General features: G+C 39.8%; 1 protein-coding gene across 2 annotated transcripts in view; it reads left to right on the forward strand.

Moving 5' to 3' along the window:
* The first annotated feature begins 3,608 nt into the window (after window positions 1–3,608).
* CDC42SE2 (CDC42 small effector 2) overlaps window positions 3,609–25,915 on the forward strand; it is a 110,359-nt gene continuing 88,052 nt past the window's right edge. For both annotated transcript variants that reach the window (XM_044916752.1, XM_021701859.1), the window contains exon 1: window positions 3,609–3,717. The gene's annotated coding sequence lies outside the window, so the exon portion shown is untranslated. The remainder of the gene's footprint in view (window positions 3,718–25,915) is intronic.

A 25,915-nucleotide genomic window follows, 5' to 3' on the forward strand; every position in this document is an offset into this window, starting at 1 on the left:
ACACATTGAGAATGAAAGTGGGCGCAAAAAACTATTAAGCCAGGATAAGAGATGTCCCTGACAAACCAGGAAGTATGCTCATACTACTTTGAAAGTAGTTATTTGCTAACTGTATGTCTCTTGTTGTTCAACTATAAAGCTATTCTAGGTCTGGGCCTTATTTCTTTTAGCTTCCTTGTTATCTAGAACTATGCCTACCACTGGTGGTGGTAGAAGAAATGTTAGTGCCTCTTTAAAAATGTTCATTTAATTGCATATTATACTATCTAGATGTAGAACTCAAACCATCCCATTTGGGTCCTATTATGAGCCATCTTCTCAGTATAAAAATATAGGGTAATGAGCTTAATTATATGCTTGTGTAATGATAGTAGCTAGCATTTACCAGAACTTAGCATGTGCCAGGCCCAGGGCTAAGAACTTTGGTGAGTTCTCTCATGGATTTCTCACAACAATTCTTGGAGGTAAGCATTATTATGGTCTCATTAAATTAGAAGAAAAGATATGTTTAGAAAGATTAAGAATCTTGCTCAGGGTCACCCAGCTAATTATGTAGCAGAGTTTGAACCCCAGACTCTCACGCCATACACCATCTCTCCTATATGTGAGCAGTAACTAGTACTAAATTTTGGAAAGTAATTTTAAAATATTAATACCATACTTTTAGGAAAAATTCATGTGCTTTTACATGTTTAAAGGAAAATGTATTTAAGTAAAGATTGAAGAATCAGATCAATGTGGCGGCGATGTGAGGTCATGAGTAGTGACAGACAAAGACATTCTTGCTATTGTTCTTGGTGTTAACATCTCCATTTGTTATGACACAAATATACCGCTAGTTTTGTTGAGATCATTTTCTTGCTTACGAACTAGTAAGTGTGCAAAGCAGTTTGTAATACAAAAAACCTTTGTACTACAACAGTTGGGTTTACTTTTAGCAGCATTTTCAGTGTACATTATGTGAATAAGTTATAAACAGTGTCTATTTTCTACCTTGTCCTTTTGACAAGATTGTACTTGGAAACAATTTTAATGATAGTCATCATTAAAGCATCATTATATTAACTCCAGGAAAATTATTATTTTGTATTATTATAATTACAAATCATGTTTTGACATTGATGAAACACATTATCAGTGGTTCTTAAACAAAAGTAGTCTAATTTTATAAAAAATAATCTAAATTGTAAGAATAATCTGTAGCCTTAAACTGTTTTAAATCATAAAGGATAAATAAAATATGTAAAGAAACTATGCTATAAATGTGATACTGAGCAAATAATTATACACACAGACTTTCATACAAAAGGTATCCTTCAAGAATTGTATTCTTAATTGATTTTTTTTTATTGACAAGAGAGGTGTATGAATAGCTGTAGCAACTGAAATTAGATATTATCAGGGTATTCAGTTGCATATGATGTGTTATAAACCTATGGGAAACCTGAAAACAAATGTTTACGTAATGAACGTTAACCCTTATGAATAAATGATAGGAAATGCTACTTTTAAGGCATTCACACAAAATGACTACGTTAGCAATTCAAAGGAAGGGTTACAAACATACCAGACGTATTAAGTTCAGGAATTTTCTGGGCTTTTTTTTTTTGTTTTTTCCTTTTTTTTTTTAGCATCCCACGTTTCTTTTAGTTTTGAGGTAATTATAGATTCACATGCAGTTGTAGGAACTTCCTGGTTTTTTTGTCCTAGAAAATTTTTAGAATTAATATGCCTTTGAATTTCAGGCCAGAAAGCTTCCTCTAGTTTATTATGTTATTCCTATTTTTTTGAACTAGGATACCAGGATATCACTGGTCAGAAAAACTGCATTAAATGTCAAGTTTTCACTGTACTCAGAATAACTAGAAAATTAAAATGCTTTTATTATAATGTAGATAAGGATCTATGGTTAACTAATAGAAATTGGGACAAAGAGCAAATTTAAAATAAAAAAATTGGTCTTTTTTTTTCTTTGCACTTTTTATCATCTCAGGGGATTTAAACATTTTTTTCATTTACTCTAGGCGCCAGGGTACATCAGCTGAACAAAACAGACAAAATTCCATCTTATATTGGGGAAGACAGGCATTAAGAGATAAACATACAAAATAAATAAATTATAAAGATTGTTGCAAGGTTTAAAGTGTCATGGAAATAAAAAAGCAGGTTAGGAAGGAATGAGAGTTGCGGTTGGGGTAGTTGCAATTTTAAATAGTGTGGTCAGTCTAAGCATCACTGTTAGGGTGAGATTTGAGAAAGGAGTTAGAAGAGGGAAAGTGGACATTGAGGGAGAATGTTCCTGGGAAAGGAGCGACACTTCAAAGGCCCTAAGTAGTAGTCTGGAATATTCAAGCAACAAAGGGTAGTTGGAGCTGGAGTGAGACAGGTGAAGGGAACAGGCAAAACCAAGGGTTCGTAGGTCACCATAAAGACCTTAGCTTTTACAGACAATGAAATAGGGAGCTGCTGGAGGATTTGGGCCAGATGAGACCGGAGCCGACTTTTCTTGTAAGACAGTGTTCTGTCTGTTGCTCTGACAATAGAGTGAGTTAATGGTGGGCAGAGAGACCATTTAGCAGGCCAGTGAAGTACGATCCAAGTCAGAAGACGGAAGGAATGCACTGATTGGTCTGATTCTGATTTACTCTGAGAGTACAACAGTCTTGCCTGACAGCTTGGAGGTGAAGATCAGAGAAGAAAGGGAGCCAAGGACTCCACAAAATATTTGTTCTGAGCAACTAGCTAGAAGGACCTGGCTAGGTCTTGAACTGCTTTTTGAGCAAGCGAGAATTAGAAACTTAGGGGAAAAAGAAAACTAGTATTGTACTAATATAATCAATCCAGATGAAGAAGACGTATATATTACTACATCATATTCTAAGTGTTGTAGGCCTGAAAACTTAATGTAGGCATTTGGTGGAAGGTTGATTGCTGGATGGGGACTCTTAGGTATTTCTGATTTCTGGGATATATAAAACATACAGCGAAAGAAGATTCAGAGATCCAGGAGACAAGTAATTTCACGCTTTTCAAATGTCAGGTGGAACTTCTAGGCCATAAAAGCCAGTTGGTTATGACAGATTCAATGATTCTGACGTTTACATTAATAAAAAGCGGTGGTCCGACGATTTCAGAGCATCTTTCTCTCCACCGTTTCCAACCGACAAGTGGTGCCAGGGCTCAGCGCCTAGCCTGGCCAGCCCGGAGCGTCAGCGGTCCCACTTGGAGCGCAGGCACCGCCCCTCCGCGCGGTCCGGGGAAGGGGCGCGAGCCGCCGTTGCCAGCCGCCGAGCGGAGGGCGAGGAGGGGCTCTCGTGCGCTCCCACCCAGCCCTGGTCGCCATCTTCCGGCGCGTCCTTTCCCGCGCGGGCTCCAACCCCGGCTCGCGGCCCTCCTCTCCCTTAGGAGGGGGCTTCCTAGCCCGCGCAGCTGCCCGGCGCTGCGCGTTGCGGGGGTCGCGCGCTGAGTCCAACGCCCCGGCGGGGCAGGGGGTGGGGCCGGCGCGGCGGCAGCTGCGCGGCGGCGCTGTCCTCCCGCGGCTCTCCGGGCGCGCGCCGCCTCTCGCTCCGCCCGCGCGCGAGCCTGGGCGGGGAGGGAGGGGCCAGGAAGCGGCGAGCGCGCCGGGGAGCGCAGCTGCGGGCGTGGGGGTGGCAGGAGCCGCGGAGCCGGCACCGAGAGCGGCTGCGGCTGGAGCCCGCGGTCGAGACAAAGGCGACGGTGAGTGTCCCGCCGGCCCGGGTCGCGCGCCGGCCCCCACACCTCGCCCTCGCGGCCTCCTGGGCGGGGGCCCGCAGCCTCGAACCCCCGCCGCCGAGGGCGCGGTGGGGAGCGCGGCCCGGCCCTGCCCCCCGCGCGCTGCGGGCTGTGGGCTGAGCCTGCGGCTCCATTTTCAGGTCTGGGCGAGGTCTTCCTGCGGACCCTGCCTTTGGTTTTTCTTCCATTCCTTCTGAGAAATGGTTACATGCTCAGTTCAAAATTGACGACAGGCGGGCGGCTGAGGGAGCCAACCGCCAGCCTGATGTAAAATGGTAATGAAAAGACCCCCTCCCCCCAACTTTGCAGGTCTGGTAGTCGGGAGGGGAGGCGCGAAGGGCGGGCGGGGAGGGCCGGGGTCTTCCAGGTGAGAGTTTGGGGGTGGGGCGGGAACCCCTGTCTCCGGAGCCCGGACTCTCGCCTGAGGCGTGCTGCGCGTTCCGCCCGCGGGTCTCGCGGCGCTTCTCTTTGGGCCCCGGAGAGAAAGCCCTGCCTGACCACCTACTCGGAGGAGCTCGTGTTACTCTTACAGGTTGTCTTTCCTTTGCCGCTTCAGTTGTGATTTTTGGTAACGGTGTGGTAGGTAGAGGCTCGCTGATGCCGCATTTATAGCTGAAAAGCCCCGATGGGCTGACTTCGTGTGTACTGGAAACATTGGAATTTCTCCTTATTTGCTGTTATTTCAAATGATAAACTTTTGTAGGGGAATTTGGTGCTGATGTTCAGTTTACAGAATTGACATATTTTGTTTTAAAGAGTCTGGCTTATAGTAGGTGCTCAGTAAAATATTTGAATGAACGAATCTTGAAACATGAAAACTGATTTCACAGCTAGTAAAATTTAGGCACATACCCTCTTGACTCAAGGAAAAAAAGTTGGCAAACCGCATGCAGTTTTTGTTTATATGCTGCTTTTTTGTTTTTACCCACCACATAGATAGTGTTGATGATCAGTTATTATCGGTGTTACAAGTGTAGAATATGTAGTTGAAATGTGAAATTTTTCATTTTGAGGAAAAGTTGGTTGACATTTTCTGTTTAAAAATAAGTGTTAAAAGATAAGTGTTATTTCTGCTTTTCTTTCGAAAGAAAGAGAAATTAAAGAAGAGGTGTTTGGATTGTATTTTGTTCTTTTGAGACGCCCAAAGTCTATTTCATTATGAATAAATAGTTTATGTGCTTTTGGCGGGCCGTGATGGCATGGTCTTCAGTTGCTTTTTGAGCCAGAGGCTCTCTAAAGTTAGGGGGAAAAGAAAACTAATGTTGCACTAATTAAACCCTACCATTTATTCAACCGGTATTCATGAAGCAGCCATTAGGTAGTGGCACCTGTGTTGGTAACGTTTCTAGAAGCAAACAAAACCCACAATTATCGCTTTAACCTGAGCGTGAAGTTCTTTCCTCATTATCGATGTTGCAAGTAAGGACCGACTTACACCCCTACTGACTACTTACAAGGGAAGCTAGCAGGTGGAGTGCAGGAAGTATAGATCCCTAAGTCTACTTAAAGGTTAATAAGTAACTTCATAGGGCTGAGATTATTAGGTTACATTTTCTTATTGTCAGTTTAATAAAATCAATCTACCTTTTAAAATGAAGGGAGGAGGAGGTTTAACCAACTTTTTTCCCCCTCCTTCCATACTGGATGATTTTGGTACAGTGTATTTATTGAAGAGTAATGCACTTGTGGTTGTTTTCTGTAAATAATCTTTGCTATACGACATTTTCTATTTTTCAGAATCTCCAAGGAGAAACAGTGGATTACTTTTCTACAAGAAATGTTTTAAATAAAGCACCTATTTGGAAGCTTTATTTTGATCTTTTAGTCACTATTTACAGATAAATACAGTATTGATTTGATCATGCTGAAAAGGGAAGGAGTAGTAATAATTTGTGCTTCCATATTTGGACTTTCCTGCTAGTATCGCAACTGTGATGGAACTGCTTACTAAAAGGAGAATACTGTTTGTAGTATTTATTCTGAACATAAGGTTGCATTGCCTGCTTTTGTCTTATATACACAGGATTTTTTTAAAAAGTGCTTATTTTGTTTGGTCTCGTCAGAAGGCCATATTGATGTGTTCTAGTGTCATTTTTTTTTGATCATTACAACATAATATAGATTAAGAATTTTTTCATAGATGGCATTTCAGTTTAGGTGGACCTTTTGACTTGTTAACACCTTATACATTATTGAAGATAATGTACTTTCAGATAGAACTTTCAAAGATTTTTAGGTTGGCTGCTCGCTTTTTGTGGTTGTGCCTGGGAGTAATATGGAAAGTAATCCCTTAAATTTTAGTGGTAGAGAGTTGTATTTTTCGTTGTTTGTTTGTTTTTTTTAACGTATATTTCTTGTGGGAAGAGTTACTTTGACAATATACTTTTTTTTTTTTTAAGATTTTATTTATTTGACAGAGTATAAGGAGGGGGAGCAGCAGGGAGAGGGAGAAGGAGAAGCAGGCTCCTCGCTGAGCAAGGAGCCTGATGTGGGGCTCCATCCCAGAACCTGGGGATTATGACCCGAGCTGAAGGCAGATGCTTAACCGACTGAGCCACCCAGGCACCCCGACAACATACTGTTGATAGTCTGGTGCTGATTAGAAACCTCGTAGTAGGTGATAAAGTGATGTTTAAGAAGTGTAAGCAAGCTGTGATATGTTGAATAAAAAATGCTTGGTGTATTGTATTTGGATACAAGCTTCATCATCAGAGTTCATGACAGTCAACAGTATCGAGACATATTAAAATTTTTTCAAGAAATAAGAACCCATGGGGCGCCTGGGTGGTTCAGTCGGTTAAGCGGCTGCCTTCGGCCCAGGTTGTGATCTCAGCGTCCGGGGATCGAGCCCCTCCTGGGATCCAGCTCCCTGCTCAGCGGGGAGCCTGCTTCTCCCTCCCGCTCTGCTACTACCACTGCTTGTGCTTTCTTGCTGTCTGTCAAGTAAATAAAGTATTTTAAAGATTTTATTTATTGATTTGACAGAGAGAGATACAGCGAGGGAGGGAACACAAGCAGGGGGAGTGGGAGAGGGAGAAGCCTGCTTCCCACTGAGCAGGGAGCCCGATGTGGGTCTTGATCCTGGGGCTCTAGGATCGAGACCTGAGCCGAAGGCAGACACTTAACGACTGAGCCACCCAGGTGCCCCTAGATAAATAAAATCTTAAAAAAAAAATAGGGTTTGTACCTTAAAAAATATTGTATTTTCAAAGTATTATTTCTATCTCAGAATAGTTTATAATGTTTTGAGTCTAAATAAATTCCAGGATCATCCCATTTTATAATTGTTGGAGTATTTGAAATGTTGATGCTTTCATCCTTAGGGTATGTGTGTGTGTGACAGGATGGAGTAGGGAGTTTGTTCATTTTTTTTTTTAAGACCCCTCAGAATGCTTTACAAAGTGTTTCCTTTATCAGATGTAATTAATAAAGTGATTAAGAATGATGTCCATAGGGCGCCTGGGTGGCTCAGTTGGTTAAGCGACTGCCTTCGGCTCAGGTCATGATCCTGGAGTCCGGGATCGAGTCCCGCATCGGGCTCACTGCTCAGTGGGGGGTCTGCTTCTCCCTCTGCCCTCTTCCCTCTCATGCTCTCTGTCTCTCATTCTCTCTCTCTCAAATAAATAAAATCTTAAAAAAAAAAATGTCCATAAAAAAGCATTGCAGCTGTGCTCATTTTTGTATAGATTGTTAGTATCAATTAGCATTTGTATAAAAACATTTCCAAAGTGCTTTGTAAGTAATTTCTCACATTCTCTAGGACAGGTTGCTATTACATTTTTTATGTCCCAGGTGTCACTTTTTGAAAGTGTTTAGGTTTTCATCTGCTTTAGGATGAGTCTGGGGTACTTTTGTTAACGCTTTGTAAGTTTTTTTTCTCACAACTGGAAATGCATATTGGTTTTCATCTGTTATAGTGTTCTTAATCTCAGTTCTCATGAAATATTTTAACATTTTATTGAAAAATGTTAGTAATATTTTTGAGAGGAATATTATGGGTTCCCTGTGCATTCTTGAGAAGAACTGAATGAAATGTGTGCTTATCCTTAATTCTTACTTACTAGTTATGTGAGGGAATTTATCCTGATTTTTTTTCCATACCATGTGGAAAAACTTGAAATTTAGCTTATTAATAATTAACTGTATGCATCCTGCTACCTCACTTCAAATCTTAAGAATACTGGAACTTTTCTGTAATACAAACAAACAATGAACAGAGGAGGATTTAGCTGAACGAGTTATGGGAATTCATCCAAAGGGAGTTTCTGAACTGAAAGCCAAAAGACTTGGTAATAAGTTGTCTTTATCATGACACCATAAAATACCTGCAAATGTATTTTAGTCAAAATGGATTACAGTAAAACAAACTCCCTCTTTTTCCTAGAAAGCATTAGATAACTCCATGTTAAATTTAGGTATCTTTGAAATTGACTAAATGATGAGCACTGATATTTTCATTTTATTTCTTACCCAATTAGAAATTCATGCTAAGATTTCTTTTTTTTTTTTTTTAAGATTTTATTTATTTATTTGAGAGAGAGAATGAGAGACAGAGAGCACTAGAGGGAAGAGGGCAGAGGGAGAAGCAGACCCCCCACTGAGCAGGGAGCCCGATGCGGGACTCGATCCTGGGACTCCAGGATCATGACCTGAGCCGAAGGCAGTCGCTTAACCAACTGAGCCACCCAGGCGCCCCTTGCTAAGATTTCTTGTTAAACCTTTGGATTATTGTAAGCATCTGTTAGTAAAACATAAAATTATTTTGTTCCATGTAGCTTAATAATATACTCCACTTTTTGATTAATAAAGCAAAAATGAATTTTTTGTATATTCAGCATTGTGTATATTTTGCACTTACGTATGGTGAGAACCCATGGGTATTTGTGGAACTGGTATGTGCAGTGGATGGGACTTGATAAAGCTTAAGGAGAGAACAACTCTCTCCTTATACCTTCAAACTGTCCCTATAGATTAAGTCTTTCCCGGCCTCTGGATGAGCTTTTAGGAAGGTCAGGTACCTTTTCTAGTTAGTTTAGGTAATAAAAATTCTTGTGCTTACTTGTCAATGATAGTGTTACTTTAGTCATTGGAAGGTACAGTTCAGTATAGTATTCAGTGTTAAAACTGTTACACAATTTAAAACTTCTCTCTATGGCTCAGAACTTCTTGAGCCCAGAAGTCTGCTTTGGAGCAAGAGTCCTAGTAGGTGCCTTTTATTTTACCAGCTTCTCTTGACTGTGCTGTCCATTCACCTGTCCAGGGTCCAGCTCAGTGGGGAAAGAGAAGTGGGGGGAAAGATGTGATTTTAATGTGGCTCATCCTGTTGTGCTCTCGGCACTGGTGCCTTCTGAATCGGGCAGGTTGTTCAAAGTGGACTTTCTCCAGAAGTGCTGGAAATGGTTTTCTTGGGGATTCCATGTCTGGGAACCTTCCAGCTACAATTCTTGTGATACAGTTCTTCTGTTACTGCCCCTTCATCTTCCAGTTTCCCTCATCTGCAGGCTCACTATGCCCAAGGAGAGGTTTTGCTTTAGTCTTCATAGTAGTTCTATAACTTTTTAACCAGACCTGCCCTTTACTAAGATTATTTCATAATACGCAGTTTCATGCATTCCACTAGGACCTCAACATTGTACCTTTCCGGCTCTTTCTGTTAATTACCCGACTTACACAGTACTTCTGTGTCCGGGACCTATAGAATGTTGCTGCTATACTGTCCCAAGCCCTCGTTCCTCCACATCCATGCTTTGAATCCATGGTCCACTGTTAGAAATTTTACTTTTGTACACCCTCAGTTCTCTATAGCGGTTCTTTACTGTACTCACCTGTAGTTTGCCCCCCTCCCCTAGACTAGCCTGTACGTGGCATTTGAGTATGGCTTGAGGGAAAAAAACCAAACACTGATGCTGACCTCATCTCCCTGTAAATTAGGAGGGTCCTTCATGCTGCCCACAGTTCTGTAATCTTAAAAAAAAAAAAATTTTTTTTTTTAAAGTAATCCCTACACCCAATGTGGCACTCCCAACTCAGGACCCTGAGATTAAGAGTCACACATTCCACCGACTAAGTCAGCTAGGTGCCCCAGTTCTGGAATCTTAGTATATTTCCCTGGTTGAATCACTCTCCCACTCCCCTGAATGACTATTTTACATCTCTCCTTAAAACTCTAGTACCTCTTTGCATTTTCTGCTGATGACCTTGCTTCCTGTATATTAAAAATGAAAGCAATCAGAAAAAAACTTTTTCATCTCTTTTCGCATCTATACCCACACTCTGCATTTTCTATTCTGCTGTGATCATGGGTTCCATTCTTCTTGCCCTTGGTTCTATCCCCTTCTCCTGTCAAGGATATTGCATTGCCTCAGTATTCATCCCGGGCTCCTGCCTGCCAGTGAGCTGCGTCATCACCGTTTTGCCATTTCTACTTGATCATTCCTAATCAGGGTAGAGATATGCTGAAGTATCTCCCATCTTTAAAGCAAACAAACCTCCCCCAGCACCACATTTTTCTTCAGCTACCGTTTTCTAAAAGAGTTATTTGTGGTCACCGGTCCTTCCTATCTCTTTTGGATCCATTACATTCAGGTGTTTTTGTTTTTGTTTTTTTTCTTTTTCACTCTACTCTTGCTGACCTTACCAGTGAGCTCCTTGGTGATACATTCCCTAGTCAGTTCTCAGTCCTAGTCCCCTTGGATGCAGCAGCAGCATCTGACATGGTTGATAATTTTCTTCTCTTTGAAACCTTTTCTCCCCTTGCTCTGGGACACTGCCTTATTTTTTAGAAGTTGGGGCTACAAAAAAGAACCAGAAAAAGAAACTAAAAATAAGTAGCAGTGTCCCAGAGCTCTATGTTTAAGTCTCTTCTATATTTATATGTAGTCTTTTGTAATCTCATCCTGTTCTCTAGCTGGAATTATCATATATTTCAAACTAAAAATGTTATCTTCAGCTTGGGTCTCTTTCCTAACCTCCACACGTGTACCCAACTGCTGAGTCAACATTCCTAATTAGATATCCCATATTTCATAAGTCAAGACTGATCTCTCCATCTTTGTTTCTCTCCTACCCCAATGATTGCTCTTATCCCATCTCCCTCATCTTCTAGGTGTCCACCCCATCTTTCAGTTTTTTGTGGCTGAAACCTGGTAGACATTCTTGATTTCACTTTCTCACACCCCCACATCTAATTCAAAATAATGTATCATACCTTAAAGTCTACCATAAGACCACTGCTGACACTCTTCTCTAAGCAACCATCATCTCTTGCCTATCTTATTTTAGTAGTCTCTTTCCTGGTCTCTTTGCTGCTTCTGCTCTTTTCTGTTCTCAGAACAGTAGCAGGGTGCTCCTTTTGAAATGCAAGTTGAATTATGTTACTTTGATGTTCAAAATCCTTCAGTGGCTTTCCTTAGAGTAAAAGCCAGAATACAACAGGGCCTGCAAGGCCCTCCATCATCTGTGCCTCTTACCTCTCTGATGATATGTCCTATTACTTTCTCCTTGGTTTATTCTCGAACCTGCCAAGCAGTTTGGCTTTAGTGTCCTTAGGGAAAGACCTTTCTTTTATTCACTGCAGAATATCCAGTATTCAGAACAGAGACATGCACATGATGGGCATTTACATTTGCTCAATGAGTGACCACTTATCTTGTTATTCATGTCTTTGAAAACAGCTTTTGTGTATGTTTGTATAACCAAAAGTATTTTGACTAAAAATTTTTTTTTTAAAAGATTTTATTTATTTATTTGACAGAGAGAGAGACAGCGAGAGAGGGAACACAAGCAAGGGGAGTGGGAGAGGGAGAAGCAGGCTCCCCGCAGAGCAGGGAGCCCAATGTGGGACTCGATCCCAGGACCCTGGGATCATGACCTGAGCTGAAGGCAGTCGCTTAACCGACTGAGCCACCCAGGCGCCCGACTAAAAATATTTCACTTAAAACCATGTAGTCCTGGAAAAATTAAGTAAGAAAATTTAGATACAAGGAGAGAAAGTATGTTCAAATCAATTTTTGTGTATGCAAAGTGAAAATACATGGGGAGGGCGCCTCGGTGGCTCAGATGGTTAAGCGTCTGCCTCCGGCTCAGGTCATGATCCTGGAGTCCCGGGATCGAGTCCCACGTCGGGCTCCCTGCTAGGCGGGGAGCCTGCTTCTCCCTCTGCCTCTGCCCCCCTTTCTCTCTCTCTGACTCTCATGAATAAATAAATAAAACATTAAAAAAAAAAAGAAAATATATGGGGAAATGGTTATGGACAGAGGAGGTAGGAAAGGAACAGGGAGGTAAGGTAAACAAAATAAAAAGAAAAGCCTGATTTGGAAGTAGGGTGACAACACTAAAACTATTTTCGGCTTGCTCCGTACTTCTTTTGGGCTTTTTCTTGAATTCTGAGTGTTGGTGATTTACATGGACTTAGGTTCTTGAAGTTGGGCTATATTACACCTTTCTTTTATCAGGGATATTGGTTCAAGTGAGATTGGGATCCAAAACTTGGTTGGTTTTCTATTGCCAAACTCCTTTTGTTAAAGTAAGTTGCTGTTATCAAGAAAGTGCTTTATCGGAGGATGTTCTTAGCATTTCTTAATTTTTTTGTAGAGAGTCCAGAGGTGTCATAGCTTTAGAGAGAGATTTTCAGGTTACACAAATTTATTAGTATGCTTTGTTCTCTCAGTATTACACTGCCTATTTACCGCCCCCTTGGAAAAGGCGGGGCCTATAAGTAGTTTTACTGTAGTTCTGTGGTAAGCTAGCAGCTAGCTACATTAATGTGCACAATTTTATTGAGTAATATTTATAAGCATGTTTGTGCTCATAAATGAAAAATACTTGAATATGTATAAATGCATTTTTAAAACTGTAATTTAAGTAATATTTAGGTAGGAAATAGGAGTGCCGGGGAAATTAATGATAATGCACACTTTCGGTATTTCATTATGCTGAGACAAGATTTTGTAAACCCTTTTAAAAATTAATTAATTAATTTTGGAGATTTTATTTTCAAGCAATCTGTACACCGAACGTGGGGCTCAAATCCACAGCCCGTAGACCAAGAATCACACGCTCCACTGACTGAGCCAGCCAGGTGCCCCTAAAATTTATTTTTAAACTCTTTTTTTCTAAGTTATAAGTGTCATTTCCTGTTGATTAAAAAAAAAATCTTTTACGGGCACTTGGGTGACTCAATTGGTTAAGTGTCTGCCTTTGGCTTGGGTCATGATCCCTGGGTTCTGGGATCGAGTGCCTTGTCCGGCTCCCTGCTCAGCTGGAAGCCTGCTTCTCCCTCTGCCACTGCCCCCGCCCCCTCCCGTGTGTGTGTGTGTGTGTGTGTGTGTGTGTGTGTGTGTGCGCGCGTGCGTGCGCGCACGCGCACAAATTCATGTCACAATTTCAAGTATGAAATACCCATCTTGGATTAGTAAGATCCTTCTTTCTGGGGCACCTGGGTGGCTCAGTCAGTTAAGCATACTTCTCTTGGTTTCGACTGAGGTCATGATCTCAGGGTTGTGAGATCTGGCCCTGCATCCGGCTTTGTACTGGGCAGTGGGCTCTGCGCTGGGCATGTAGTCTGTTTAAGATTCTCTCCCCCTTCTCTGATTGTCCCTCTCCCCCCTCTCTTGCGTGCACTTGTTTTCTTTCTCTCTCTCTTTCTAAAAAATCCTTATTTCTGAACTGATAAGTAGTCAAACCTCTAAATTTATTTCAGGTATATTCGTAGTCTGAGGCCTATTGTGGCCTGCTTTAACATCATAATATTCTAGGTGGATTGTGAAGTAATCAAAATGATCATATTGAGAAAAGTGAATGTAAGTAATAGGCTGTGAACCAAATCTCTTAAGGGGTTGTCAAAGTATGCATTCGTTTGTTCATTTAACAAATTTATCAAACTACTCTTCCCATTTTACTCAGAATAAAATACAAACTGTACTCTCCCAGAAAATAAAAACTCACTCACACTCTGTCGATATAATATGGACCTGACAGCCACTCAGAGTGGCTCACCTTTGCTCACTGCCTTTAGCCACAAATTAATTTCTCAAACAGGCCTTGCTTGTTCTTGTGTTAGGGTTTTTATACTAGTTGTTTCCTCTGTTTGAAATGATGGTTCCCAGATCTTTGCAAGGCTGGCCTCCTATCTTGAAGATCTCAGCTTAAATATCACCTCATTTCCTCGCCACTCAGTTTAAAGTAGCACCCTCCCATCACTGTTACACTTTCTTTATAGCATTTGTCAGACTTTAATATGTTTTTAATTTAAGTGTGTCCAAAAATAGATAATAACCCTTATGAGAGCAAGGAACTCCTTTTTCTTGTTCCTTGCTGTCACAATGCTCAGAACACTACATGACACTAGATAAGTGTTTAGTAAAAAAGTGTTGAATAAAAATAGTAATCTCATCTATTCTTTATTGTGAATGAATTTTAGTGTAGTGATGTCTTAAAGTGTCAAAGATGTATTCCTTCTAACCTAGGGGAGTAGGAAATGGGAATATTCAGGCAAAAGCCTGATTTAAGGAAAGTATGAAATTGCTCTGATGATCCTTAGATCAGAGTATTGGGTAGAACTAGTGGTGTGTTGGAGCTGGTGAGCTGATCTTGTGCATCTTTCCAGCTCCATGTTCAGTGACATCATGTTGGCAGCTCGAAACTGGTTATGGTAGGACCGTTTATGACATGGGAATCTGCAAAAGCTATAAATCAGGGCCTTTTTTCCAGAGAGGTAGTTGTTAAATATTTATCAGCCAGCCACTGGGTGGAACCATATGAAATTGTTGTTTTTATGGATAAAAAGTGCTTGAATATCGACAAGCATTTTTTCTTATGGTTTAACCTAGCGGAGTTATTTTGGTTTAAAGATAATTTCTTCATTGTGGTCTGTGAAGTCAGTTCAGTCCGTGACTTACCTCAGTGCTGTACCTTTTTTGTTTTTCAAAGTTGCATTCCCTTCACATATGATGATTTGTAGATTCTTTTATTGTGTAAAAAACTGGTTATTTGTGTGTTTGTATATTAATTGCTTAACTATACACCTTATTTTGACTAGTTCATTCCAAAGCAGGCATAAAAGATCTTGAGATGCCTTTGAAGGTGTTTTTGGTTTTGCTACTGAGTTGCTACGCCCATGGTAAGGTGTTCTTTTCCTGGTGAAGAAAGCAGAGCTGATTCAATTTGAGTCATAAATTATTAGGTACCTTTTATTTTAAAATTTGCTTTTCAGAATGATTTACATGATTTACATAATATATCTGAGTTCAGTTTTTTTTTTTCCTGGCTTTTTTGCTTTCTTCTTTTGCCCATTATCCTCTAAGTGCTTACCTAATGTCTCTGATCATTTACTTCCTGCTACTCTGATTTTTTCTGTGAATCCGTATCTCTGAATCAATGAAATTATGTGGTCCTATTTCTCAGCTTTAGTTGTTTTTCTCTGTTGTCTCTCCTATGATCACCTGGACATACCGTGCCATTTTCCACCCTTATCTCCCCCCCCACCCCCAATTCTATAAAGAGACAGATTATTTTCTTACAGGCACCTGCGGAGATTTAAAATTTTCTTGAGGAAATTAATTTAAAAATTGAACTTTGCCGATTTACTGACAGTTCTTGAGTGATATTTGCATTATGTTAACTCTGAATAAGTGGATTTGAATTGTTGATATTGAATTAAAATATGGCACCTATATTTCTTATCCTTTAACTCAGGTTCTCTCTCTCTCATTCACAAGCATTAAAAAAAGTTGTGTTTGATGCAGAGAATCAGAGTATATGAATAAGCTAAAGAAAAAAAAAAAACACATCCATAATTCTACCATCCTAAATAACCACTGGTCATGTTTTGTTGAGTGTCCTTCCAGGCACATCGATGAATAAGTGGTTTTTCTTTTTTCTTTTTTTTTAACCGAAATAAAATCTTAGTACACAATTTAGCAAATACTGTGATCATAAAAGCATTACTTTTATTACTTTAGTTTGAAAGAATCTCATTGGAAAGTGAAAATTTTGTTTGACAGTGGGTAAAGCTGTAAGTAAAGTTATGATTAAAAACAATGGTGTTTATGGAGAGTATAATTGTGGTAAGTCACCTCGACTCAAAAATTACTTGAGCAGTAATTTTTTCTTGAGAGCTCTTTTACCATTGCACAATAGCTTGATTGTGTTATACCAGCTAAGGAAAACAGTACATGATTTTGTGTACAGTAGACTTATTTTAATAATAGCCCCAGGGTAAAATAAGGGGTTGTAGATAAGTTCATATTTTTTGGTCTACCCCAGTCCTATTGATGCCTTAATATTAAAATAATCTTATTTATTTACATATTTATTTTTAAGATTTTATTTATTTAACAGAGAGATAGCAAGAGCAGGAACACAAGCAGAGGGAGCGGGAGAGGGAGAAGCAGGCTTCCCGCCAAGCAGGGAGGCCGATGTGGGGCTCCATCCCACGACCCTGGGATCATGACCTGAGCCGAAGGCAGATGCTTAACAACTGAGCCACCCAGGCGCCCCAATATTAAAATAATTTTAGAAGAAAAATGTGTTTTATTAAAGGCTTTTATCCAGTCTGTGACAATTTCATTAAATATTGCTACCCTTTTTAATATGTCAGAATGAGGAGTGAGGGAGTTCTTGGAAAAAAAAGTTTTAGTTTAAGAATTCGTGTATTAATGTTTGAGTTGATTTTTGTTTTCATGTATGTGCAGATCCTTGTGGAAGAATCCCTCATATATATTGGTATATTCCATGCTTTGGAAATCAGTCCTAATCTTATCAGTTAGCTGTTTTGGACTAAAAGTAGTTTTTAAAAGCTAATCAAGAGTCCTTAAGGGTTGTATAATTTAAAAGACTTTTCCTTTATCACAGCTATATTCATTAGCTATGGTAGAGTAGAAAGTTGGTTTCCTACCTTGTTTTTATTGTTTTTTTACCTTGTCTTTTTCTTTATTGTACTACTGCTTGCTCACAAGCTCCTGTGCTCTTTATCTCTTCTTAAATAGCTGAAGTAGTCATTTCTCTTAACGTAGTGCTACTTCCTGAATGGTGCATACAATACTGAAAACATGTCTCATGTGGTAAAGAAGAATAAAAAGCATTATAGTTGAGAAATGATGCATTTTTGTGGAAGGGGAGATTGGCAGTTAGTTCCTAAAAAAATGTTTTTCAGCGAGTGATCACATGCTTGTAAATGTTGGAAGGTTCAGTGAAATATTGATATAAATTCAAGGAAAGTGTCTAGAATTATTCTGTACATTTTGCTGTTTAAGAAATAGGTATTTTTAAACTTCAATTTCACAGTGAATTTTTAGCATTTTTATATTTATTTTGTGAATAAAAACCTTGTTTTTATAAAAAGGATACATACAAAGCTCAGAAATTAGTCACATAATAAATGGCAGAACTAGTGTTCAGAATGTCTGATTTTCAGAGTCATTGACTTGGGAAGCATTGTTAAGTGGCAGAAAGAATAGGGACTTTGGAATTAGGCACACCTAAGTTTGATCCATAACTTTGCCACATATTTGCTGCGTGGCCAAGGCCTCAGTCTCGGTGATTTTAATTTTATTAAGTGAGGTTAATAGGCTTGGTAGGATTAAATGAGGTACACCTCAGTACCTGGATTGTAGAAAGTGTTAATATTTCATTTCCTTTTTGCTACTCCATGTTACTTTAAAACCTCTCCAGAGTCAGTTGGACATTTTACTTGAAAGTGAATTGCAGTCAGGAAACTGGAAATTCATGTAACCCGGGTGGACTCATATTGTAGTGTCCTTTCAATCTGCCTATTTTAGGAGGAGAATGGTTCTTGAGACTATTTTAAAAAGTATTTTGACTTCAAGGAAAGTTTTGAAGTTAAAAGCTGAAGTAGAACAGAGTGAGGCTGAGTTCATTATTGCTGGCCAAAATGGTAAGAAAGTAACTAATCTCTTGGTTTATAGTGTAACAGTTGTGTGCATAAAGATGTCTGTTTGTTTATTTAATTTTTTTAAATTTTATTATGTTAATCACCATACATTACATCATTAGTTTTTGGTGTAGTGGTCCATGATTCACTGTTTTCGTATAACACCCAGTGCTCCATTCAGTACGTGCCCTCCTTAAGACCCATCACCGGGCTAACCCATCCCCCCGCCCCCCTCCCCTCTAGAACCCTCAGTTTGTTTCTCGGAGTCCATAGTCTCTCACGGTTCGTCTCCCCCTCCGATTTCGCCCCCTTCATTTTCCCCTTCCTACTATCTTCTTTTTTTTTTAACATATAATGTATTATATAATTTTATTTTTAAGTAATCTCTACACCCAACATGGGGCTCAAACTCACAACCCTGAGATCAAGAGTTGCGTGCTCTTCCAACTGAGCCAGGCAGGCGCCCCAGAGATGTCTATTTTAAAGCCTAAGAACTTACCCTTTGCAGAAGAAGAAAGTTACTAAAATATGGAAAAAAGTGTTCAACTTTAATAACAATACGTTTCTCTTACCAGATTTAGGATTTAAGAAGTGGTGCCAATTCACCTCAGTACAGTGACATAGGTACGAAATTTATTGCTGGAGGGAGTATAAATCTGTAGGAACCCCCCCCTTTTTTTTCCAAAAGCATTTTGACATATATATCAAAGACTGGTATTTTTGTCTCTGAGGCTGTATCTTAAGGAAATGATCCTCACTCTTTTTTTTTTTTTCTACCCTATGGCAGCTTCATTGAGATAATAGATGTGATACTGTGAGTTACAATAAGAAATAATCTATTTGGTCTTCCCTGTTCTTGGTGCAGAGCTCCTAAAACCCTTGGAATTTCCTGAGAGAGCCATAAAGGTGTCTTTTGTTATGTTAATGAGGTGACTTTTGGGAAGCACATAAAGATGGCCGCTGGTTGCCAGGAGAACCAACCCTGTGATTAGAGGTTTGGAACTTTTAAGTCCCACCTGTCTGACCTGGAGAGGGGCCAGGGGCTGGAGGTTGAATTGCCAGTGACCAGTGATTTAATCAGTCATAACTGTGTAATGAAGCCTTCGTAAAAATCCAAAGGATGGGGTAGGATAACTTCCTGGTGGTGAACGTACGGAGGTCCTGGGGGGAGTGGCATGCTCAGAGAGCAAGGAAGCTACAGACCCCTTTCCTTTTTTTCCCTGTGTATCTCTTCCATTTGGCTGTTCCAGAATTATATCCTTTCATAATAAACTGGTAATCTCGTGACTGAAATGTTTCTCAGATTTCTGTAAACTGCTCTAGCATATTAGTCAAACCTGAGGAGGGAGTCATGGTAACTTTAGAAGCACAGGTGACAGTCTGGTCTTAGGATTGGCCTCTGAAGGGCAGGGCAGTCTTGTAGGACTGAGCCCTTAGCCTGCCTGTGGGATCTGGTGCTCTCTAGGTATGTCAGGATTGAGTTGAATTATAGGACACCCAGGTGGTACTGGAGAATTGCTTGGTGCTGGTGTGTTCTGCACCTCAGGATTGGTGTCGCAATTGTTACTCACATATCATAATCCACCTTTTAAAGTATATAAGTCAGTGTTGTGCAACCATCAGTACTGTCTAATTTTAGAATATTTTCATTACCTCAAAAAGAAATTAACAGTCATTCCCCATTCCTCCATTTCCCCCAGCTCCCGGCAACCACTAATCTGTTTTCTGTCCCTCTGGATTTGCCTCCTTTGGACATTTTATATAAATGGGATCATACAGTGTGTGTGTTTTTGTGAGTGGCTTTTTTCACTTAGCATAATGTTTCAGGGTTCATCTATGTTGTAGCATGTATCAGCACTTGATTGTGTCTTGAAGATGAATGTTAGTTGTATGCATATACCACATTTCATTTATCCATCAGTTAATGGGTATTTGGGTTTCTACATTTTGGCTATTATGAATAATACTGCTGTGAATATTCATATGCAGCTTTTTGTGTGGATATATTTTATTTTATTTTTTAAAAGATTTATTAGAGAAGCGCAAGCAGGGGGTGGGGCAGAGGGGGACTCCCCATTGTGTATTACTGATAAGTTCTTTCAGCCAAGATCATTCAGTGTTAGAATGTTAGTATTGTATGTTGCCCTAACAATTGTCTTATAAATAAAGTCATTTTGGGCTACTGCTAAGAGAGTCACTTTATGCTACAGTTGAAAGACTAAAAAAAGTCAGCTATCAACTCTGAAATGTGCTTTTATGGCAGTCAGTATCACTTGAGCAAGAGGAGGGAGAGAGAGCGAGAACGTCAAGCAGACTCCCCGCTGAGCGCAGAGCCAATCCCTGGGCAGGATCTCGCAACCCTTGAGATCATGACTTGTGCCAAAATCAAGAGTCAGGCACTTAACTTACTGAGCCACCCAGGCACTCCGGCAATGTACATTTTAAGCTTAAACATAATCTGTGAGCATTCTTCGCAAGATACAAACAGTACTGTAGGATTTTCAGGTAGAAAGATATTATAGAGGGAATTTGATACTTAAAAAAAAATCATTGGATAGTTCGGAAGAATTGGAGTCAGAGAACCATCACTGGATTATGTTTAAGAATTTAAGACCAGGGGCACCTGGGTGGCTCAGTCGTTAAGCGTCTGCCTTCGGCTCAGGTCCTGATCCCAAGGGTCCTGGGATCGAGCCCCGAATCGGGCTCCCTGCTCCGCGGGAAGCCTGCTTCTGCCTCTCCTGCTCCCCCTGCTTGTGTTCCCTCTCTCGCTATGTCTCTCTCTGTCAAATAAATAAATAAAATCTTAAAAAAAAAAAAAAAAGAATATAAGGCCATAGCTGAAGGGTCAGGAAGGTAAAACCGGGGACCCATCATAGGGATGCTGAATATGTGATGTGACTGCTTCTTGCTTGCATCTGGTGACTAAAGTTACTGTAACTGCTTCTAATCACATTGATTTTGTTTTGTCATTGCTTACCACTTAAATCAGCAGTGGAAGGATAGCTTCGTCATTTTCTTTCCTTCACTTCTGCTTTCCAAATCTCTAAAGAGGCCTTCTTACTGGTAGAACCTGATTTACATTCTGAATGCAAACTATAACTTGAAGTCTGGGAAATGTAGTTTACTGGTTTTATTTTGTTTTAGCTTTCCTGCACCTGAGATACAGAGAGGCATATATGAGGAGTGGTAGGAAAGAATGAATACCAGGTGCTACTTGAGTAACCCCTCTAGCATTCAGCAGAAGCCTCCATATTTTTTCAGTGATAAGGCTTTATGTCTTTACATGCAGTGTATTTTGAAGATGGTAAGATGAAAAAATCCACCTTAGACTTGATTTGTTCAGGAAATTTTCTTTTCCTATAATGTGAGCCCTTACTCTTCTGTTACTTTCATAAAGTAGCATGTCTATTGTAATATTTCCATTTGGAAATACACTAGTGTTTGTAGAAAGTTCTTTTATACTGTGTTTATCTCTGGGTTGAATAGGTGAAATATTTCTGAAGAATATAACTGTAAAATATTATGTTTTTCTGGGTGCCTGGGTAGTTCGACTCTTGATTTCAGCTCAGGTCATGATTTCAGGGTCATGAGCTTGAGCCCTGCCCAGCAGGGAGTCTGCTTGAGATTCTCTCTCTCTCTGCCTCTCCCACTGCCCCTCCCCTTGCTCACTCTCTCTCTCTCCCTCTTTCTAAAATAAATAAATCTAAAAAAATCTTGTTTTTCCCTTATTGCTGGTTTTTCACAGGATTGAATTAATATATAATTTTTTTTTTTTTAGGATTTTATTTGAGAGAGAGTACACCTGAGAGAGACAGTGTATGCGTGCAGAAGCAGGGGGAGGGGCAGGCAGAGGGAGAAGCAGGCTTCCGGTGAGCAGGGAGCCCTATGCAGGACTCGATCCCAGGACTCTGGGATCATAACCTGAGCCGAAGGCTGACGCTTAAACTGACTGAGCCACCCAGGTGTCCCCTAGTATGTAATTTAAATGTCTTTTTTAAAATCGTTTATGCTACCTCAGTTCATTATTTTGTCAACATAGGAAAAGCTATGGTAATCTTTAAAAAGAATATGCGAGCTAGTAAAAGTAGCTTTTCCCCTTATAAAATTTAGAGTGAAAACATGTATGATTTTTTGATACTGGGCCCTTTTTTTTTTTTGGATTTATTTATTGGGTTGCCTGAGTGGCTCAGTTAAGAGTCTGACTTCGGTTTAGGTCATGATCTCAGGGTCCTGGGATGGAGCCCTGCATAGGACTCCTCGCTCAGTGGGGAGTCTGCTTCTCCCTCTCCCTCTTCCCATCCCCCAGCTTGTGTGCACATGCATGTGCTCTCTTTCTCTCTCTAATAAATAAAATATAAAAAAAAAATAGTTGACTGGAGCCGAAATTAAGAGCCGGACACTTAACAAATGAGTCACCCAAGCGCTATGATAGTTTTTTAAAGAAATTTTTATTTCGTCAGAAAATTTTGAGAGTATTACAAGTCAGTATGCTTTTCTATCAGAAAGTATTTATACCTCCCATATTTTGTGTTCCGTAGTCTGAGTATGGTGAGCATATCATTAAATAGCCTTTTGTTAAATAACTTTCAGATGCTATGTCTTAGGTTCTTTAATATTAAGTAGTTGAGAATATGTTGCTATCTATGTAGCTTCAGTTGGCATCTGTTGTTTGCAAGAAAAAGTATTAAGTTGACCTGGAAACCTGACTCTGCTTTATTTATTTTTTAAAGATTTTATTTACTCAATTAGAGAGCTTGCGTTGGTGAGCAGGGGGGTGGGGGATGGGGTCAGAGGGAGAATCTCAAGCAGACTTGGTGCTGAGCATGGCGCCTGACGCAGGGCTGGATCTCACGACCCTTAGATCATGACGTGAGCCGAAAACAAGAGTTGGGCACTCAAGTGACAGTCACCCAAGTGCCCCCTAAGTCTGCTTTAGCGATGCCTGTTGACTGCTTGCAAGGAGCATGGAATTAGGTTTTGGTATAAGCATTTTTGGGTGAAATTGAAGGGTTGGTCCCCATTTTTTCCTCCCAGCTATTTTCTAATTTGATGATTTTTAAAGAGTTGATAGTATTCTGTTGCTGTTCTCATTAGGTCTAGAGCACTGTTATTCTATATCTGCAAGTTAATGTTTTCTTTGAACTTTCTTGTATATGTACCCTTGAAAACTTTTTTGAGAAACTTTGTACTTCTTCATAAATTTTAAAACTGACATTAAAATCTTAAGTTTATGAAATTACCAAAGATGTAATTTCTGGAATACTGTATGTTGTCTATGTTTTTAAAGAATATGTTGCCAAACACCTTGACCCTGTTTGTTCTGCTTATTCACTTTATTGCAAAGAACTGCTGTAAAATTTGTTAGTCCTCACTGTCAAACAAGCCAGATCGTGTATGTTTTCTTATAAGTGGCCTGACGTTTGCAATGCTAATAGAAATAGCAGCACCTGCACTGAACAACCACTGGACAACTGTTTTCACTACCAAATTCTAACATCGATTGATTAGGCAAGGAGTCTTGCCATGAATTTCTTTATTTCTTGCGTTGCTTAAATGAGACTTTGTGTCTGCCAGTTACACCTTCGGTGCACTGGAGACTTACTGAAAATCAGTACCATGTTAAGGTTTGAGATGAGTGAAGTATGGCTTTCTTCTACAACGTGGAAGAGTTACTGTGAAAGGGAAGGTGGAGAAAGAATGAATGATGCCTAGACACATCAATTTTATTTATTTAAAAAACATTTTAAAATTATTTTTTAGGTAATTTCTATGCCCAACATGGGGCTTGCACCCATGACCCCTAGACCAAGAGTCGCACGCTCAACCGACTGAGCCAGCCAGGCGCTCCAAGGCACATCAGTTTTAGACAAGAGCATAGAAGGAAGTTGGAGATCTGGAAATGAAATTTCCTTACAACTGTCCAGACCTATCCTCTGTAGTACCTGGAAAGTACCAAACCTTACACTGGGTTGAGGACCCTTGAGTTAAGGGAATAGCTTATCTTCTGCTTTAGTTGGCATTGTGTATTTATCCTTTTAACTAAATTACCTCCTTTTTAATTTTGTCTTGAAATCTTTGTTTTGACAGACAGCAAAACTGACCTTTGTGATGAAACCATTGTGGTTTTCATAGTACTCTATAGACCATTGAACATAGTCATCAGGACCTCATGGATGTGATTGCCAGTACAGAAATTAGAAAAAAAGAAAACTGATTATCTACCTTATAATTTAGGCCACGATAAGATCTTGATTTTCCAGAGTTGAGTATACAAGAGAAAACCTTAGAAATACTGGAAGAAAACATGAATCAGTATAAAAACTCTTGGGTGTGGGGAAACCTTCACAAGCCATCCAGTATATAGTAATCCCCCTTATCCATGGGGTATGCATTTCCAAGGCCCAAGTGGATGTCTGAAATCATGGATAGTAGTGAGCCATCTGTTACTATATTTTTTTATACATAAATACCTATGATAGAGTTTGATGTATCTAGTTAGGCACAGTAAGAGATTGATAACAGTATCTAATGATAGAAAAATTGTAACAGTTACTGTAATAAAAGTTATGTGAATGTGGGCTATGTCTCAAACGAGCTTTTTTTTTTAAAGTTCATTTATTTATTTTAAAGATTTTATTTATTGGAATAAGTAGAGCAGGGGGAGGAGCAGAGGGAGAGGGACAAGCAGACTCCATACTGAGCATGCAGCCCGAGCCTGGGCTAGATCCTATGACGCTGAGATCATGACCTGAGCCGAAACCAAGAGTCAGATGCTTTAACCAACTGAACCACCCAGGTGCCTCCTTTTATTTATTTTTTAAAATAATCTCTACACCCAGTGTGGGGCTTGAACTCACCACCTCAAGATCAAGAGTCACATGCTTTTCCGAGTGAGCCAGCCAATCACCCCATCTTGATATATCTTATTGTGCTATACTCATCCTTCTTGTGATGATGTGAGATGAAAAAAGGCCTCTGTGATGAGTTGAAGTGAGGTGACCTACATAGGCACTGTAAAGTAATGTTAGGCTACTCTTGACCTGATCATAATTCAATAGGCTCATGTGCTTGTGACTGTGGTTGACGGCGGGTAACTGAAACCAGGGATAAGGGGAAGACTACTGTACTTTTTCTCATTAAAAAAGTAAGTCTCTGGGGAGTCTGGGTGGCTCTGTTGGTTGAGCGTCCTGCTCTTGTATTTGGCTCAAGTCATGATCTGAGGGTTGTGAGCTTAAACCCCGCATTGGGCTCCATGCTGTTCGTAGAGCCTGCTTAAGATTCTTTCTCTCCCTCTGCCATTGCCCCGCTTTAAAAACAACAGCAACAAAAAACTCATAATTACTGTTTCATGGCCATAATTTTTTTTAAAATACAGAATCTTACCTGTTTCAGAAGTACAATTTTAAAAATACAAGTAAAAGGTCAGTATTCTCATTTATATCTAAGTTATCTTGCAAATTTCATATATTTTCCCTTTTGCTTTTAAGCTTGGAGAAACCTTTCAAAGAGGTGTTGTAATAAACATGACCCAGTACCCATAACCTTCCTGGTGATTCCTTTGCTAAGTTCAGGGGTTATTTGGCTCTTGGGAACAGACAGGTTGTACATACACAGGAGTGGGTGGAATTGAAATTGTTAGGGAAGCTGGCTCTTGTGTTCTCTTGGAATAAAGTACAGATCTTCCTCAACTTAAATGGGGTTATATCATAAGTTGAGAATATCCAGAATCTAAAAGGCATTTAATACACCTAACATACCAAACATCATCACTTAGCCTGCCTTACCTTATTCTCCAAACACTTGCATTAGCCTACAGTTGGGCAAAAAGCACTAATGAAAAGCCTACTTTATAATAAAGTGTTGAATATCTCATGCAATTTATTTAATGCCGAAAATGAAAACCAGAATGGTTGTAAGTGTATCTGTCATTTACCTTCAAGGTAGCATGGCTGACTGGAAGCTGTGGCTCACCCCTGCGGCCCAACATCCCAAGAAAGTATTGTACCCCATGTCACTAGCCCAAGAAAATATCACAAGTCAGAATTTATGAAGTACAGTTTTTACTGAATGTCTATAGTTTTCTCACCATGGTAAAGTCAAAAAATCCTTAAATCAGGGACTGTCTGTATTGATTACTAAGCTGTTTTAAGATGAGGATCTTCATACTGAGTAATAGTATATATACTTGTTAATTGGATATTTGAATGGTTGAACATAGTTATTTTTATAGTATACAGATAAATTTTAATAATATAAAAATGAGAACTTTTG

Source organism: Neomonachus schauinslandi, chromosome 7 (assembly GCF_002201575.2).
Source record: "Neomonachus schauinslandi chromosome 7, ASM220157v2, whole genome shotgun sequence".
In the NCBI taxonomy this organism is placed as follows: Eukaryota; Metazoa; Chordata; class Mammalia; order Carnivora; family Phocidae; genus Neomonachus; species Neomonachus schauinslandi.